The sequence below is a fragment of the Accipiter gentilis genome, chromosome 22 (assembly GCF_929443795.1).
Source record: "Accipiter gentilis chromosome 22, bAccGen1.1, whole genome shotgun sequence".
NCBI classification, from domain to species: domain Eukaryota; kingdom Metazoa; phylum Chordata; class Aves; order Accipitriformes; family Accipitridae; genus Astur; species Astur gentilis.
This window is the reverse complement of record NC_064901.1, coordinates 20,186,447-20,204,987: the sequence shown is the minus strand read 5'-3', so window position 1 is coordinate 20,204,987 and position 18,541 is coordinate 20,186,447.

Below are 18,541 nucleotides of genomic sequence, written 5' to 3'. Positions count from 1 at the left end.
CTCAGACACCGGCCTTGTCTGGAGCAGGCTGAATCCGTCCCAGAAAGCTGCGCCATAAGGAGAGCCCAGGTACAGCTCTGCGTATCTTTTCACTTCCCCTGGGGGAATCTGCCTTATCTTGTCCCTTGTGGCTTAGCTGTGTCCCAAGTCATTTTGCTAGAGCCTTGTTTTATGCTTATCTGGTCTATAATGTGCTTTTGTGGCACAGCAGCGTCGCTGTGTGCACACCCGGTGGGTTTGGGGCTGCCACTGTGTTTGAGAGCACAGACCCAAGCAATTCAAAGCAACGGGAGATCATCAAGACCACTTTGGCTAAAGTAATTCAGACTGCCAGAGCCAGGTTGCACAGATCGGTACTGCTGGATTTCATGGGAACCACTGTGTTGAAAAAGTGAAAAAAACTGAGAAGAAAAATGTATGCAATGATACTAAGGCCAGAAGGATGTAGCTCAATCCAAGGTGAAGGAAATACAGTACTGATGGAATACGAGAAGTAATTTTAAATTCTTGCAAACAAAGATACCTTTTGTGACCATGGCCCTTCCTTCTGCTATATCAGCACTTTGGCGGTAACAGCTTGGGAGTCTGAAATCAGTTTCTAAACCCTTGACCTCGTAGTGTGAAAAAGCAGCAGCAGGAGGAGGTGGATTTGCTGGGGATAAAGCTCTTATCCACAAACTGTTTATCATTTAATATCAATCTAGGGACAAAGATAGCCATAAATCCATGGGAAGCACCTATATTCTGTGTTTATTCTAACACCAAATGGGATGCGTGCCAGGCAAGTGGACTGTGGGGTGGCTGGGCTCTTACTCTGTGAAGAGAAGTTTGCCATAAAATTGGGTAAATTACAATTAGACAAAAATTAGATTATTCAAGCAGGTAGTATTATATTTTTGTTTATCTGGATCAATATGGCTCCTTCTTAAATCTAAAACATTGCATTAATTGTTTGAAGTTAGTTTTTACTCCCCAAATTGGTACGAAAAAGGCAAAGAAAGCATAAAGTGAAATTAAATGTTTTGATAGATGTGATTTTTCCTGCCTTTATTCCTACTTTCCCCCTTCTGTCTGTCTGAGATGTCCTATTTCCAAATACAGCTAGAACAGACTTTCTTTCTGAGTTTGAAAGGATAGAGACAGGACGGAGAACTGGCAAGTTCAACAGCATTAAGAGATGACTTTTCTATCCAGTGCTGAATAATTGCTTGCTTAACAGTGTTCACCCTCGCCCATGTGGCATCCTAAAATGTGTCCCAAGGCAGGCATCTGGCTCATTTTTCTTTATGGGCTGCTCACAGAAACTGTTCTGGGGGTTGCAAACCCAGGTCTGATCATCTCAAAAATCCCAATCCCCCATTTCTTGGAGATCAGTAGCTAACTGCACTATATCCACCACTAGCTTTCAAAGGCTGTTCTTTTTCCTGGGAGACCTGGGTATCTGTTTCTGGTAGTTTTTCTAGCAATATCAACTACTCCACAGTTCTGAGTCCGGTAACAAGAAAGCCTGGAGAGCTGGTCAGTCTCGTTGGCTGTATGCCTGTGCTTGATGGGAAGTTATGTGCCAGAGAGCAGAGACTTTGCACTCCTGGTTAGGAGGTGATGTGCTTATGGCATTGCAACACAAACGTATTGCTGCTCTGAGGCTCTGCTTTCCTTAAGGGACTTAGAGACTCAGAAGAATGGGAGTAAATGTTTTTAAATGTCAGTAGTTGACAGCTGACCTTAGCAAGGGCTCCAGGAACCACCTTCTTCAAAGCACAAAAGCGACAGGTTCAGTAGCAGTCTCTAGCCTGTTCCCTGTCCAGAGCTCTGTGACAGTGACCACCCTAGGTCTGGCAGCAAGACATCTGAGCCTTGGGTGCTCCTTGCAGCCTGGTCTTGCCTTCCCCTTCTTTTTTCCATTTCTTTTTTCCCTAGGGTATTTCAGTGTGTTACGGGGGAAATCTGCTAAGCAAAGTGGGTATCAATGATCTTCCATGCCAGGGCAGGATCATTACTGCCTCTGATGACTTTGGTGCTGGGCAGAATGATGCCACGGCAGCATGGATATCTGCTCTGACCTGGTCTCTTGACACTTGTTCCAGGGCATTTCTCTGCCTCTATAGAGTATGCAGAGACAAAGAGCTGCTCTTACAGTGCCCCATTGCTGAAAAGCTGCCTTAAACTGTAAAGAAGGACAAGGTGGCCATCCGAGGAGAGTTCATGACTTCCCTCTACTGATGCCTGCCGCCTTGAGTGACAAAAGCCCTCCAAATCTTCCATGACACTGCAGCAGAACAGTCATCTGCCAACTTGTCTGTGGCCCATGCTGCACCCCTCTAATGGCATTTCACCAGCTCGCCGTGCCCTGCTAACAAATATGCCCCTTCGCCAAATACGCCATGAGAACTGCGATCTGCCTATCTAGCTTTTCATGTGTATATCTAGCTTTCCATGGGCCCTGCAGGCTTTTGTCTCACTTTGGCTTCTCCAAGCAGCAGCAGGGGTTCTTCAATCTTAGGTTGCCCCAGCTGTTGCTCTTTCTCGTCCCAGACTCGCCCCTTCCCTCCAGGACTTCACATGACCCCAGACATCTGGAGCATCTGGCTTACCCATGTCAGCATGAGAGGACAATCCTGGGCTCTCCAGGATGAGCATGTTCCTGACTTCTCGCTGCTTAGGAAGCATGGGGCTGGGCTGCCGAATGGCTTGTTGTCTGCAATGCAAGCAGCATCTCCCCCTCCCCACCCCCAGACAGACCCAGATGCCAGGGTCGGCAAGCGAGGGCACCATGAGGGGACCTGCCAGCTCTGCCACTGCAGCTGCTCCCTCTGTTGCTGGCAGCTGGGCTTGAATATTCATGGCAACAAAAGATTAGCACTGTGTGTGCTTGGCACTGGAGGCAGATAAACTTTCTTGAGGTGACGGTGGCTCTGTTCTCATCCCATTCACAGGGCTCGCTCCCTCTCCCCCGCTCCACTTGTCTGCTTCATCGACCAGCTGATTCTCTTGCTGTATAAATGGCCTCTGTTGGGAGAGGGAGGCGAGCAGCTTGATTAAGCATTCAGCAAAGTGGTTCGGAGTCCAGACAAACTAGCGTGGATCTTGCCAACACTTGCACTCAATTGGCACCGAGGAAAGCCAGGAAAAAGCTCGTTTATAAATAGGTGAAATTTTGCAAGGCATCGGAGTGGACTTACGAGCTGCTCTGCCCTGCTCAAGTGATTTAGACATTTAAGACCATCTTTCCCTCTGACTTGCACTGAGATTTAGGGGTTTGAGTGTCTAAGGAACTTTCAAGGAGACTTAGACCTTTTGGTTACTTAGAAACTTTTCAGTTTCACCTCACAACATCACTGATGGGTTTAAAATACTGTCTTCCCCTTCTCCCTCCCTGCTCTGAACTGGCCTGGAAATGAAAGAAAAAGAAAAAAAATCAAATTAAGGGTTTTTATCAAATTATTGATGCTGGTCAGAAGTGGAAGAGGAGAACTCTGTTGCTCTCCTGCTTTTGCCATTAGGTTATTACCTGTGAAGGGAGCCTGGAGTTGTGGCAAGATTTTAACGCTGGTGAAGTTGACAGCCCAGGACAGCTGGTAGCTTTGAAAACTGCCTCGGATGAAGGGATCACCAACCTGGGCAGACAGAGAATGTGAGCTGGGAGTGATGTGAAGTGCTTCTGTGACAATCTAGGAGACGCTTTTCCTTACCTTACATTTCAACCACTCTTTGCCCCTTTCTCAGCATAAATTTTCAGTCCTCCATGGGCTGGCAGGGCTGGGTCACATTGCCAGAGCAGGTGGGTTGCTCATGCTTGGAAGGGAAACCTGCAACGGTAAGAGGCAAACAGTGGCTGGAGGTTGAAGAAGGATTGGTTACAAATGATAGCAGTAGCTTTTCAAAAGCATTCAGAATGTAGGCAGAAGCATCTGGGTTATTGGGCTATCCTGCTCTCTCACCCAGTACATCTTCCTTTTCCCACCCAGGCAAGGCTGGTGGCATCTGGTGGCAGGCTGAGAATTGTGACCAGATGAGCCACTCTGTTGCTTCAGTGACCCTGCTCAGGCTGTGGTGCTGCAGCTTTCCCTTGGGAAGCGTGTTGCTCTCGCCACGTGCTGTCCTGGGAGTCAAGGTGCCCAACCCGGGCTTCTCAGCTTCCCCCAGGACTTCGCATTAAAAGTTAGAATTTATGACTCCCAGATGAGTGCTTTGTCAGAGTTAGTCTTTGGTAGACAGAGCAAACTTATCCCCCCAAATTTAAGAGAAGGTATCTTTTCAATCAGTGGAGAGAAAGCAAATCATCTGAGCCATTCCAGCTCTCTGCTTTAGGGTGAGATGAACTATACCTTAGAAGTGCCTGCATCTTTTCAGTTGTTAGAGGGGAGTCTAGACAACTAGATCAAAAGCAGGCATCTGTGCTGTGGATAGATAAAGTGGCTGAACTGATCTCCACCAGAGCAGCGAGGGATAGCAGCACCTCAAGGAACATCAACATCTCGAAAACTGTCTGAAGCCAGAGGGATGAACCATGTTCATGCTCTGAAGAACTGTGGGTGCAATGGCTCGGCACCACGTAACGCAGTCTTGTGTTGACAGTGGAGAGAGAGAGGAGTTTTCTAGATCTTCCCCAGGATGTCATATAATGAGGCTTTGGTGGCCCAGCAGTAAGCGAATGCCACAAAAGGCTACCTGATGGGGTCTGCTCAAAGTAGCCAAATAATTATCTTGCTTTGGCAAACCACACAGGTCTTCAAGTCAGGATAATATTAATAGTTTATTATTTGCTGCTGTGTGGGAAATGGGAATAATTTTGAGTTTTCAATAACTTGCTAGGAAATTAACTTCTGATGCCAAAAGCAAGGCTGCTGCATTGCTAACCATTCTCCAAGGATGACGGTGGGGGAAGAAAAGGGCTTAGGGACATGGCCACCTGCTCCTTCTCCATCTGACACCACCATAGTCACAATCTGCCCAGATTTGGCTTGACACATCTCTTGTGAGGACAATTGAAACAGCCTCATTAGAAAAGAAGAGTAAAACTGTTCAGAAATTAAAGGTAAAATTCGCTTCTGCCAGTTTCATGAGTCTATTGGGAAACAGGATCCTCGCTGTGCGTGAAGTCGCATTGTAAGGCCGTTGCTGTCTAGGAGTCCGCAATTCTTTCTACGAGGCAAAATGGCCAACATCCTTAGTTGGACAGGTCTGTTTAAAGCTAATGCTTTCCTCTCATGCCCTCACAAATGAATTCCTGGTAATGATGATCACCCCTTGGGCTGTTAAGTGGCTGCCATGGGCTGGGAAGCCAGATCAGGCTTCTCAGCTATGTATTGCTCTCTTGCCTTGAGAATTCACTTGAGGAGACGTAACACAACATTGTGCTGGTTCATTTCTAAGTACCAGCAGGACTTTTCTCACCTCTTCAGTAGTCTTCTTTTTTTCTCTCAAGCCCCAGTCAGGATCTCAAGAGTTTTCCTTCAGCAGATTGTCATTTCCTTCTTTCACTGGTTTTAACAGAGCTCTCCATTCCCCATTTGCAGACAGGGTGCATTTACCACCCCGTGCATTAGCTGGTGCTTTCCCTAGCCCATGTTGCTACACAGTGCAGCATTTGTCACTGTCATATTCTGGGTCATGGAAATGCTGCTCATCTTCTCATCCATGCTGTGTGTCACAAGCGGCTCCGACTCCTTCACTCCCCTCGCAGAGGGAAAGGAAAGCCATCACTCAGCACAACAATTTTTATCGGATCCAGCCACATGGAGACACAAGCTGGAATTAACACCTTCTCATGCAAACACAGAGCAGACTGCCACTTCTTCAGGTCTTTCAGCCTCTCTTGAGCTGTCTGTCTCTTTGGGGTCATTGTATTGACGTGCCCAGACAACACTGCCTCTGCTGATACCAAAGCCATGAGTGTGCCTGTTCATTGCAGCATCTCAGGTGATAAACTGTGTCATCTGGTTGTGCACTGCAGCTTATTCACTGCCAGTTTCACTGGAAGAACAGAATGGCAGCACTGGGATGCTGCAGCTTTTCCCCAAAGAGCAGCCTCTGGGGCAGCCCTGCCTCATTCCTAGGCATAACCACAACAGCAAGTGTGTGATTCATGTGGAGAGCAAAGCCAACTCAACCTGACTCATCTTGCATGAAGAACTGGCCCAGGGTATTAGGCCTTCACCTGCTGTTCTTACTTTAAATAAAAAAAACAACCAAATAGCAGAGATATCCTTTCCTAATATAGACTGAGTGTCTGGGAAGGTCCTTAATTATTCATCAGCATGAGAAGTGTCTACGTACCCAGGTGCATCTTAAAGTGTGAAATATATCTGATGGCCTCAGAGAAATGAGCACAGGGCAGAGCCAAGATTTGGGACTCCCCGCTCGGAACTCTACCCTGGGAGGCTCCTTCCTAAGAGCAAGGCCTGCTGCTGCTTGCTTTACTGCCATTTACAATCCAGATAATCCAAGATATCGATGCTTCATAGCTATTGCAATCAGTGGGGCATCTCAGAGGCCCCAAACCTAGGTGACCTTAGAGATACTACCTACTTCTCGCTAAATTTAGCATCTGGAGTTTGACCCAGGGAGCTCGTGCTGTTGCTCAGGGTGACTTCTCCTGGCTAAAAGTTGTACTGGTAGCTACAGCCAGTGCTCTTGCCCCATTGCTGGCAGCTGGCTGGGCTGCCACTGGAGAAGTACCAGCATACCCTTGCAACAAAAGGATACTTGTACCTCAGCAGCGACCTTTATCCAGCACCAGAGTAGAACTCAGTAAGAAAGATTTATTGATACAATTGCATTTTTAAAAGCTTCTCTTTCATACAGCTACTATGCAAAGATGCACAAGTGCAGAGGTAAGGAGACATTGGAAATTAAGGAGCATCTGGGAAATGAGGCCTTTTTTTTTACATTACCTTTGAATTTGACAGACTTTCAGTGAAGCTGAGAAATACAGTGAGGCTCTTGCAGTTGAGAAGAGCTACAAGAAAATGAGGCTATTATTTCCTAAGCACAAGTGTGATTTAGAGGGCCAGAGAAGAGAGCTGTGCTAGAAAATCAAAAGACAAAAGGAACCAAAGAGAGGTGGAGAGACACACTTGCCAGATCCCTAAGCATCTCTCTGGGGGATTTTTAAAGAACTTTTTAAAGGGCTTTTAAATAAGGCAACCTAGCAGTGTTCATTTTGTAGAAATCGCAGAGGCAGAGATTAATTTGGAACCTGCAAACTAAACAAATCTACCTAATGAATTTTCTGAGAAAGTGCACCCCTTCAGTCAGCAACAGAGAGACTGCTTAGTCCATAGAAATGGCCGGGTTGTAAAAAACAAACAAACAAAAAATCCCCTTGCAGTTTGCATGAAGATTGCAGAGATAAGGCTCTCTGAGAGTACAACAGGAAGCTCTGAGCTGGCAGCAAACCTTCTCCTATAAGGAATCTTGGAAGAGCTTTAAAGAGGCAGAGTGTTGGGACAGGGAGGGGAAATGAGTAACAAACAGGAACCCTGCACAAAAACAACTGACTTCTGCAGCCTGTGACACCAGCTTTTCTCATGCAGCGTGGAGAGGCAAGGATGCTTCATTCTTCAACTTTCACCTTTGACAACAGCAGGCCAAGCGTCAGTGTTACGTAGCAAACCGTTGTGTTTTGCAGCAGTTCTCTCCTGTTATCCTTTCTGTTTCTTTTCCGTGAATTAATTATTATTTGTGCATTGATATTACTGGGAAAGAGACGATGGTTTTCCTACTAGATATGTGTGTGTGTGCGTGCACGCGCGTGTGTATGCACATATTTGCAGATTATGGGACTCTGTTTTCTTTGGGGTAAGCATAGAGCTTTCCTGGTGACACTGGCAGGCACAAGTGCTTATGTCCCATTAGGACAGAGAACCCAAGGAACTTACATTGAATGTGCAGTCCCGCATTGTGATGTAAGTTTAGGTGTTGTCTCTATAATTGGAATATGATTGGTTGCAATGAAGAAAAAATACCTGCTTACCTGGTAAGGGAAGTAAATTGCACATACGAGTAGAGACGGGAAGGAGAAAACCTGGGTACACCATGTAGTCACATGGATCAGCACTTGTTTGTTAGCCACAGGTTTCTCATTTAATAATGGAATGCCTTGATGAAAAATGTGACCGTCCGTTGCAACGAGGCATTGTAGAGGGCTAGGGACACACACTTGGAGTTTTGGCCTGCACTGCTCTTTGTAGACAATGCTGTTTCAACTGCAAAGCATGTCCTTCCTTGTGAGCTGGCTGCCCAGCACTGGGTAAGCTGCCGTAGCAGCGACTCTCTGATACGACTCAGATTTCAGCTGGAGGACGCAAGTTCTGCAGCACTGAGGAAATTAATTTGGTCCAAAAAATGAGTCTCTGTGTCTTTCACTAGAAATATTGGGAAAATGTCTTCCAGGCTGTCACCTTGATTATACAGCTAGTTACTCATGTTCTGAGGAGAGGAGGGAACTATAGCTAACAGTGGGTAAGGTATGGATATAAAACAAAGAACGGGCAGCTTCATCTGCCTTGTATCCTCCCATAAAGTGCTTTGCTACTGGCATTTCTCATGCCTTTAACAGAGACGATAAATGACACCATTCTGCACAGACACCAACTGCTGATTCAAAGGTTTGACAATCAGACTTATGAATGACTTCCAGCTGCCTGCCCTGCTCCCCTGCCAGAAGTTACCATCCCCACACCATTACACGTACCTGCTACTGCACCGAGAAACGTTGCATCTTAGCTTAACCCACACGACGACAGCCGGGGGAGCTGGAGAGGAGTTATGGCACTGTGTTAAACACTGGGGTCTGCAACAGAGGAATCAGAGAGTGAGGCTTGGCTGTAACTCCATGCCATGCGCCAGGCCCAATCATAAAACCTATGTTTATTCCTGAAGCTGAAGCTTAAGGAGAGGAAAATCCAGATGTAGTCTTTCCTGGCTTTCTAATGGCAACAGTAATGATTAAGCCTGAAAGAATGTCTAAAAATATGTAGAAGTAATGACTTTACATGGTGCAGTTTAGTGCTGTGCATGCTTCTGGCTGAAAATTGACAAAAAAACCCACCCAGGTGTTACTGTCTATTTCATCCCATATCAGTTTTAAGCAGCTTGACATGAAGGTTCTCAGGAATGAAGCTGCGGAGCACAGAGAGCAGGCCTTGCAGAGGAGAACATGGGGGTCCAATTAACAAACTCCCCAATTTTTCTAGGCTAACGCTTTTAAAAATTACTTATCCAAATTACCTGACTCTTTCCAGTGAAAGAAAACAGCGATTTTACCTTACAGTTTCTTTCCTGACCAGTATAAATCAGCATCTTTCACTGACTGCACTACGGGGCAATATTTTATGCCAGCCAGTCACTTGGGTTTCCAGGGTTGTTGATGCAGGGTCATGAATTGTCATCTTCTTAGCACTGATGAATGTTTTGTAGCCACAGGAGCATTTCCGAGTTAACTAAGTGACTAAAGACTGAATGAATGGAAGCAGTTTGGGTCAAATGAATTCTTCATTAGTATCTCAGAGGAGAGCCAGTCATTTTAGGACCTCAGAGGAGCAGGATATGGGGCGTGTGTGTATACTGCTCGTCGAACTGTCAGCGCAGCACGCTAACAAATTCATAAGAGCTGCCCTTAAATGAACCATTAGGAGGCCAAGTGATTAATAGGTTGATCTGTTGAAACTGTTAGTTTCCTAAAAGCATGACTGAGTGGACTCATTGCTTACGGTACAAGGAGCCGTTATTAACATTCCAATAGCTGTTTTTCGTTAAAGACATCTGTGACTTAGAACTGTGAAAGCCTGTTTGGTTTTGTATTTGTGTCTTAAATAAACGAAACACTGCATTTGTATACCCAGCACATGTTTCCTTTAAGGAGTTTGCTTTCAAAGCAGTCAAAGCAAAATACATTGCCTTGTGGCAAACGCAGCTGATGGGGTACCACTTTGCAGCTCATGGGCTTTCATCTCCCGTGAGGACAATGTGACCTGGGCAGACTTTGGGTTCCTTCATGCAATGTTCCTTTTCCATGCCAAGATGCTACTCTGCTTTTACACAACATGTGGACCCCAGGCATTTGGGAACCAGCTTTTTGGCAGCCATATTTCTAATGTACAAACACTGCAGAAGAATTTCTTCCTCCCCACCCACAGTGCCACATATGTGCTTCATGCTTGTACCTCTTTCTCCAGCTGTTGGAGAAAGCAAATCAGAACTGTAATTACCAGTAAATTCTGCCTCAACAAAAGAATTGAATTTTTTAAACTGTCAGCAGCCTAGGAAAGTTTATGAAATAACAAATGGGGCAAGGAAACAGGATAGTGTGGCGGTTAAAGACCTGCTTACCCTGAGCAACTTGAATTCGGCAAACTGGTGAGCTGCCTAGGCTTGGGTCTACAAAAGGACTTGGGCCTCAAGGCTGAATCATGTGCTGTTAAAACCCTCTCAGCTGATGTTGTAGCCATGTCACCGATGTCCTGTGGGCACTATGTGTTCTGATGTATTTGTAAAATACGCAGTTGTTATACAAGGAGCAGAAAGTGCTCAAGGATCAGAGACTGAAACCATCCATCCCTCTTTCCACCCAAGAGCACTAACCACGGGACTGCAGCCAAGGCTCCCTGTTGCCTGGTGTCTCTAGAGCTTAGTGATTCGGTCAGCAGAACCAGCTGGAGGAGGTTCTCTCTCCTGAACCTGCATCTCTCAGGCAAATGCCTCACCTCCTGTATGATGGAGTTTGGAGAGAAAGGGAGCTCTAAAACTGTTAGGCTGAAGCTGTTCCCCTTGTGGGACTAGCCAGGGACAGTGATGAATAGCAGCATCACAATAATTTAGGTCCTCCTTCTTCAGAGGAATGGGGCTTGGAAGGGTTTGGCTGCTGAACCTCCTTCTCCCAGGAATCTGCAATCTTAGGCTGGAAATACATGTGAGAGAGCAAAAAACAACCCGAAGCTGCAGCGACAACACAACTTGGAACTCTACCAAAGGGGGAGGCCTCAGGACTCCACACCATGGTCACAAGAGCTGAGAGATCCTCACAGAGGTCTTTGGTCAGGAGAGCTGCCTCTCGCTCGGGTTGAAAGAGTGAAACACACTCAGTGTGCCCACACAGGAGTCCTTGCAGCCTGATTCTGAGTGGGGAGGAGAGCCTTGGGGGGCACTATTTGTGGTGGAGAAAGGACTTGCACTTTACAAGAAATTGTGTCACCCTCCACTGTGTTCAGGGAAACTCTTGTTTAGGATAGGAGGTTGGGACGCTCCAGGCTTTGTTATATCAGGGCCTCTATGTACACACTTTGAGAGTATACAAACTGCACAGACGTATGTTGATCCATCGCTTGGGTCAAAAGGGGAAGAGCAGTAGCAGACAGAAAAAATTTCTTGCAGCACCAGGGCAGGACATGGATGGGAAGCTGTTCTCCTGGTATGGGAAGATGTTTTTACTGAAATAGATGAGACTGCTTTGAATTTTCAATTACCAGCAAACTGGATGATTTCCTCAGCAGATGGGATGTCTCACTTCATGCTCATTTTTGTTACGTCAACATTCAGACCCCACTTAGTGCTTTTTTGGTGAATCACGTTTGTAAACTGAATGGTGCAGCTATTCAGATATTGGGCAAGGTCCTGACCATTTCTGCATGCTGGAAGCCTGGAAGCTGTTAAAAAAATCTGAAATGTCCAAGAAGAGACTATTTTATAAACTGCAAACCCTACTAATATCTTCCAGGTTCATCTGCCATCATTCCTACTTCCTTGGGGGCAGTCTTGGATCATGGAGTAAGATGTTCCCAGTGACCAGCACAGACTGGTAGGTACCACCTGTGCTAGCTAGAAGGTGCTGCAGCATGTTTTCAGGCTGTTATTCCGAGTCAGGAGATGTCTGTGCAGCTCTTGCCAAACACATGTGAGCTGCCTCTTTCCATGCTTTCATGGAAAACAGTGTAAATGTGATGAACATGAGATCAGGGCTGCCCGAGAGGAGGAGACCTTTAGCTCAGGTTTGGCAATCCTGTTCCACACTCATCACTGCACTAGCCAGAGTCACGCTCTTACCAACCACGTCAGGGAGTGAATAAGGAGAGTCTGCGGCTGCTCACAAAGGACCACATCATGATGCTCTCATCCAACATCCTTCCCCTAGATCAACTCTGGCCCATGGGCTAGTTATGAAGCATGCACTCCACAAACTAAATAGCCACTGTTTAAAGTACAAGGGCCTGACTCTTTTCTTACTCACAGCAGATGGAGGAGAAAACACACCAGTCAAGGATTCAGTGTAAATGGAGCTGGCAGTGCTTTCCTGAGTCGGCAGACAGCTTGAAACAATGGCTCTGAGGAGCGCGTCCTGCCTTCATTCATCGCACTAGGAGACTTGCCACCGAGTCCCACGGAAACAATGTGAACGGCCATATTCAGGGTTTCACTGCTGATTATTTTAGCAGACAGGATGGGGACAGGGTAGGAATGAGACCCATATGGGAAGTGGGAATTGCATGGTAGGAAGTGGGGAGACAACACAAAAAAAAATCAGGGAAGGGGGAAAGAAACAAAGACAGGAGGGGGTGAAAGAATAAACCCTCAAAGGCAGACATGATGGTGATAATAAGGTACTTGCTCTTTATCTCCGAGTGACACTGGACACAGCATGGCAGGAACAGAGCTAACAGGATGAAGATAACCGGGCCATTTCTTCCTCATTGCATGTTTCACTTGTCTGCTGTGTCCATAGCATTTGGGGGGAATTGTTCTCTGGTTGGAGGATGCAAACTGCCCTTTTGGCATACCCCAGGCCATGAGCTGTGAGAAAACATCTCCTTCCAGCCAGGTTGAGATTAGGCACCCAGCGTGGGCCAGGTCACCCAGGCTCTGCCAGAGAGGGGCACTGCCAGAGGGGGTTTGTTGGTTGTTGGTGTCTTAGGATGGGAGGAACCATCTCCTGAGGGTGTCTGTCCTTCTCCACCCCTCTGCATGGAGCCAGATGCCCAGCTCTTCTCAGGGGAGGTGAATCCCACCCCAAGGATAGGTAGAAAGGAGTGTGTGTGCTCCATGCTGGATGTGCCTGCACTCCTCAGTGGTGTGTCAGAGTCCCCTCTCTGCTGAACATAATGGTGAGCCACCTTCCTTCCAGGTGTTAGATGCTTAGGACAGGGTCTGTTTCTTTCTTCCAAGAGGCAGCAAATTACAGCTTTGGGAAAGCCATGCGGTACATCTGTACTAGTAAATTAAATGAACCCGGAGCTTTTCTGGGACACTGAGGCCAGCTAGCATTGAACCACTCATGTTCATACTGGTTGTGCTAATTCCTGTACCATGCCTGGAGCTGTGTGCCAGCTGGGTCAGGACAAAACTCTGCAAGAGACACTTCTATTTGACAGGGTAAGCAGTATATCCACTGCCTGGCAATATTCAATTTACTAGTATAGAGGAGCCTAGATTCTGCATCACCCCAGGCACATCACTTTCTTACAGGAGCCTCACAGGTACTGCCCTGCCCTGCCATTCCCAAAGCAGCTCTGGCTGCTGCCCCAGCTACTGACTCTGGAGCAAAGCAAAGAGTGGAAACGTTTTGGCACAACCCAAGGGGATTCAGCAGCTTTTCTTCACCCAGCCTTTGCTTGTGTCTCATGAGCTGTGAAAGCAGAAGAGATTGCTAAGCTCTGCAGGGTGAGTTGACTGTGGTTGTTCCTGTCAAGAGAAAGAAAGGAGAACTTCAGGTTCATGTCAGAAACAGTTGGGATTGACAGCCGCCTGCTATCGCACAATGGGGAAGCGTCCTTGGCACTGCGAGCAGGCAGGATGTTTACCACCGGGGATTCACAGAAACTATCAGAAAGGGTTGTGATAAGTGGATCTGATACATTTTACAACCCTTGAGGGCCTTTTCCTAATTTGCCATGTGACTTATCAACCTGTTATTGTCCTCTAGTGCTTTCCACATATTGACGGCACTGACCTTGAAAAGCCCATGGCCTAATATGTTGAATGATATTATTGTGTGTAGAAAGACAACAGAGGCTGGAGAGGGACGTGTGAATGCGGAGACTGAACAAGCTGGAGATTATTTCCAAGCGCCAGTTTGTGCAGGCCAAGTTCTCAGAGGGATTCATGAAGCGATACTCAGGCCCTGGCGCTGCTGTCACCACAAGCCAAGAAAAGCAACTGATTTGCCTTCTCTTCTGATCCATGCAAGGCTGAGCTGCTGCCGAATCCTGCAGCGCAATGCAAGCTGTATCTAGTTAAGTCACACTGGGGTCTTGCAAAACACGGTATTATTGTCCCTAATTTACAGACAGGGAAATGGGAAGGATGCTTAATAAAGTTGTGTAAGATTGCAGAGCATACCAATGGCAGAAGGAAACACACCAAGCCCCTGCTCTTGCCATTTCAGGTGGGGTTCTCAAAACTGGGAGATTTGAGAGAGGTTCCCACCGTACCAGAGGCATTGTCCTGGGATCATCTCCCTCCTTATGGGAGGTTGGTTTCTTATCACCATTGCAATAAACACTGACCCAAGAGGTCACTTCCCCTCCTGCTCACAGTCAATGCAACCAAGGATATGTCTTCATACAGGAGACTTTGACTTGAAAGTGTTTAATGCTCCAATGCAGCTGCAGCTGCTGGGTGAAATGCAAGCAAGGGTCAGGTCAGCAGGCAGCTCTCCATGCGCTTCCAATAGGACATCCAGTTTACACATCCTTCAAATTAAGGCTAAATATGGACTGGATTCATCAAATCCAGAAGCTGCTAGGTAGAGAGGAATTCACCATGGGCTCCTACAACTAGAAAAATCCCCTTCAGAACTGAGGAACCAGTAGCTGGTTTATATCGCCTAAGCATGGGGGATGTTGAACCTGCGATTCCTATCACGTCAGGAATTCAGGTAAGACTCGGCTCTGGTCTTTGCTCCAAACAAAATGCAAAGTAAACCCTGCCCCAGTCCCAGTTTGAGAGGAGTCCAGTTCTACCACAGCTGCACAAATCTACTTTCTCCTTGTCATTAGAGGGGCTCCAGACTGACTGCATTGGAGGGGCTCCCTGACTGCATTTCTGATCTTTTTTCAACCACAGAACAAGAGGTATGGAAGATCTGTTTTTCTTGCTCCTTGGTTGAAGGTTTGCTGAAAAAGCAAACACTAATGAGAATCAAGAGGTGGTCAATGAGTGTTAGTGTGGAGACTGACCCGGGAACCAACCTTGCGCAAGAAGGTGGGTTCTCCCTTGCAGAAAACAGGAGTAGCTCCAGCAGCATGGCTTTTGCAAGTCCCTCCTGCACAGCCCACAAAATGGCCAAGGAGAAGGGGATGGATGAAACTTCCCTGTGTGGAGAGGTCAGGGGCTGGCCCACTTGGAAGAGCCCCTAGGTGGCCTAGGTTTAGGTGGCCTAAACCGCATTGAAACAGTCACTGGTCTCTTCTTTGCAAGAGACACCTGAGAGATGCAGCAGTTTGTTCCTGCTTGGGAAGCTGGCAGGGTGGTATAGCATTCGAAGAGCTTGTGGGCAGGGAAAATGTCTGTGTAGTCCCAGAGCTGGGGTCAGCGGTGGGTATGCAGCTGTTACCACACACTGCAGTGAAATCCAGGGTCCGCCACAAGTTCTGGTGTGACTGGGGAAGGTCCCTGCCAGCTAAACACAGCCCTTGCCCCCAGCCTGGGGCTCTTGTGGCAGAGACCTTAGGTCTCCTCAGTGGATTTAAGTCCACTCAGACCTGGTGACAGCCTAACTAAGCTGCAGGGCACCGTGCCTGAACTAATGCTCCTTGGTCCAACCAGGGGGGTGTTGTCTTGGGCTCCTGCAGGCGCAGGAGAGGAATCTGCCAGTGCTTCTCCAAGGGGGTTGATTGTGTTTCCAGTGGCTGGTGCGTTGCTAGACGGTGCTCCTGCCGGTGGTCTCAGGCAGGAGCCCTCTTGCAGGCATCCCCCGCTGAGAGCGTGCCGTCCCCCTTCTGAAGGTGATCCAAAGTCTTGTCTTTGTCATCACAAGTTATACTCCACCTTCCTCTTCTTCGCTCTGCCCTGGACATCTATAGCCAGGTCTGGACTGGCTTTACCCAGCGTGGTATCCATAGCCTGGAAGCAACATCTGAGTTTTCCAAAGGTTTTTCAACACGGGCAGGAATTTCATTGGGGTTTGTCAAGAAGCGCTTCAGCTCCGACTAAAAATTCCTGACTCCTTTCGAGAACACCAGAGACAGCGCCGCCAACCAAAACCATCGGCTGCCTTTCTCATTTTTAGGCACCTGTATGACTTCGGGCTGGAAAACGCCTCCTCGAAATGTTCTTTCCTCGGTGGCGATGCCCTTCGCTGTGGGACCAGCGGACCCACAACTCCAGTCCCCCCCAGAGGCAAGGGCAGCGCTGACCCAGCTCGCAGCAGAAAAGAGGGCAGGCCCACACGGGGCGGACAGCGGCGTCTCCTCTGCCGTGGCTGCCGTGACACGGGTGGGTCAGACGAAGCCCCGGCTCCGGAGGCGGCCCCCAGGGCGGCCGGGCGGCCGCTAGGTGGGTACCGAGGGCCGGCGGCGGGCCGGGCCGGGCCGGGCCGGGCCGGGCCGGGCCAGGCCGGCGGAGCTCGGGATGGGGGAGCTGCCCCTGCCCCGCTGCCCCAGCGATGTCTCCTGGTCGGCGCGGAGCCTCCCGGGCTGCCCCTTGGGGTGTTTTTCGGGTGCAGCCAGAAGCGGCAGATGTGGGGGTGCTGGGGAAGAACGGGACCGAACGCAGCTGCGTGAGGCCGTCGGCCTTCGTTTCCTCAGGAAACGGCGGGAACCTGCGAGCTAAGCCCGCAGCCGAGACCTTCTTCAGATTTAAACCTTTCCCCTAAGAAACAGAGCCTGGGATTCCCTGGCAACTCCTCAGGGAGGGTACTTCTGGGACTAATTTAGGCGGCCGGTGGATGGTGGTGCTCCTCCGGGCCAGCCCGGCGGAGAGGCCGCTGGCCCGAGAGCCTGGCTCCTTGCAGGGAGAGCCGGTGCCAGGCGTGAGGCCCTCAGACCCAGAGCAGGTCTCCGCTCCTCTCTCCTTCCCCTGCCTTCGCTTTCTGCCCTGCTGTGAGCTCGGCAGCCGCACAACGGTTCCTCTCGGTACCTGCGAGAGGATGAAAACGCCTGAGAAGTGTAGGTTTGTCTGGAAGACCCCAGCAGCTGGAGGGGAGACGACCCTGTTCATTCCCTCCCGCAAAACAATCCTGCAGGCACTTCTGACTCTGACGTTTGGGGAGCGTGGAGCAGAATCCCTCCCAGAATGAAAACGTATGGGATGTCATCAGAAACCGGTGTAGTCAGTGCTTTCTTGCAAAACTTTAACCGCTGAAATGCTCTTCTGCCAAAGAGATCAAAGCTGATAAATCGGGAAATTTCCAGTTTGGCAAAGGCAATTTTGCTGAAGCCATGTATAACCTGATACTCCAGATCTGCTCTGTGGACAGCGCACGTATCCCATACAGCATCCAGATGTACACACTTTGCGGGGTTTGACTTAAGGCAAGTGAACCAGAAGCCAGGCAGAACCCCCAAACGTACCTTTCCACAAGGTTTAGTGCCCACACATGGTCCCTGAGCTTTCTTTACACAGAGGCACGCTAATCCCATCTCTGTCAGGGGGCCACAAGCTTCCAGAAATCAATCTGAAGTAGCAATCCCCAAAGAGAAGGGTCTATTTTTACAGTGGTGATGTGGAGGTGGCGATGCTGCTTTTTCTGGCAATGCTGGAGAAATTCCTCTCGCCGGCATCGTCCACCTGCGCGTGACAATAATAGCTGATGACTCAGGACGACGGGCTTTGCGACACTTCCATCTCTCTCACAGTTGAGTCACCGGCCGGGATGGGATGGGCCCAGCTGGGAAAGCAATGTGCAGGATGTGTCTCAAGTACACAGCCAAAGCAGACAGGTCCTTTTCGTACGCCTGCCTGCGGGACCCGAAGGCAAATAAGGATGGTTGATGCAAGCCGGACTAACTGCAGAGCCGCAGAAGGGCTGTGTTTCCTCCCTCGGTCCCTCGTACCCCAGCTGCAGGGAAGTGCAGGAGCATCTTCTGGCTCCTTGGGGAGAAGGAGAGCTGGGGAGCGTAAACCAAGGAACAGGGCACAGCCGCAAGGGGCCGTGTCTCCCCGTCCTCCTCCAGCCCTGGGCTGTGGCCCGTGGAGGGCAGAGGCACGGCACCTGCTGCACAGGCAGAGGACGGGTACACTCAGGAGCACATTTACTAGTGCAAGGAAGGTTGATTGGGTTTGCCAACCCCACGATCATCCCACTGCCCTCCACTGGCTCCAGGAATAGCAGTAGTTAGAATAATGGTATTGGAGTGTTTGCAATTCATACTTACCTGATACTCATTTTTCAGATAAAGTCCTAGAGTAAATTAATATTTGTTCACTTCTTTCTTAGTCTTTCCTGTTCAAACATCATTTTGGGGCAACATTAAGGGTGTATACATGTCCTAAGGGTGCATTTCTTTATCATCATGCATTTGGAGTTCTTTTATGTTTTTTAATTTCAAAATTTTGGAGTTTCTAATGTGTTATGAGGGTATTTTTTGCAGTTGCCTCCTTTCAT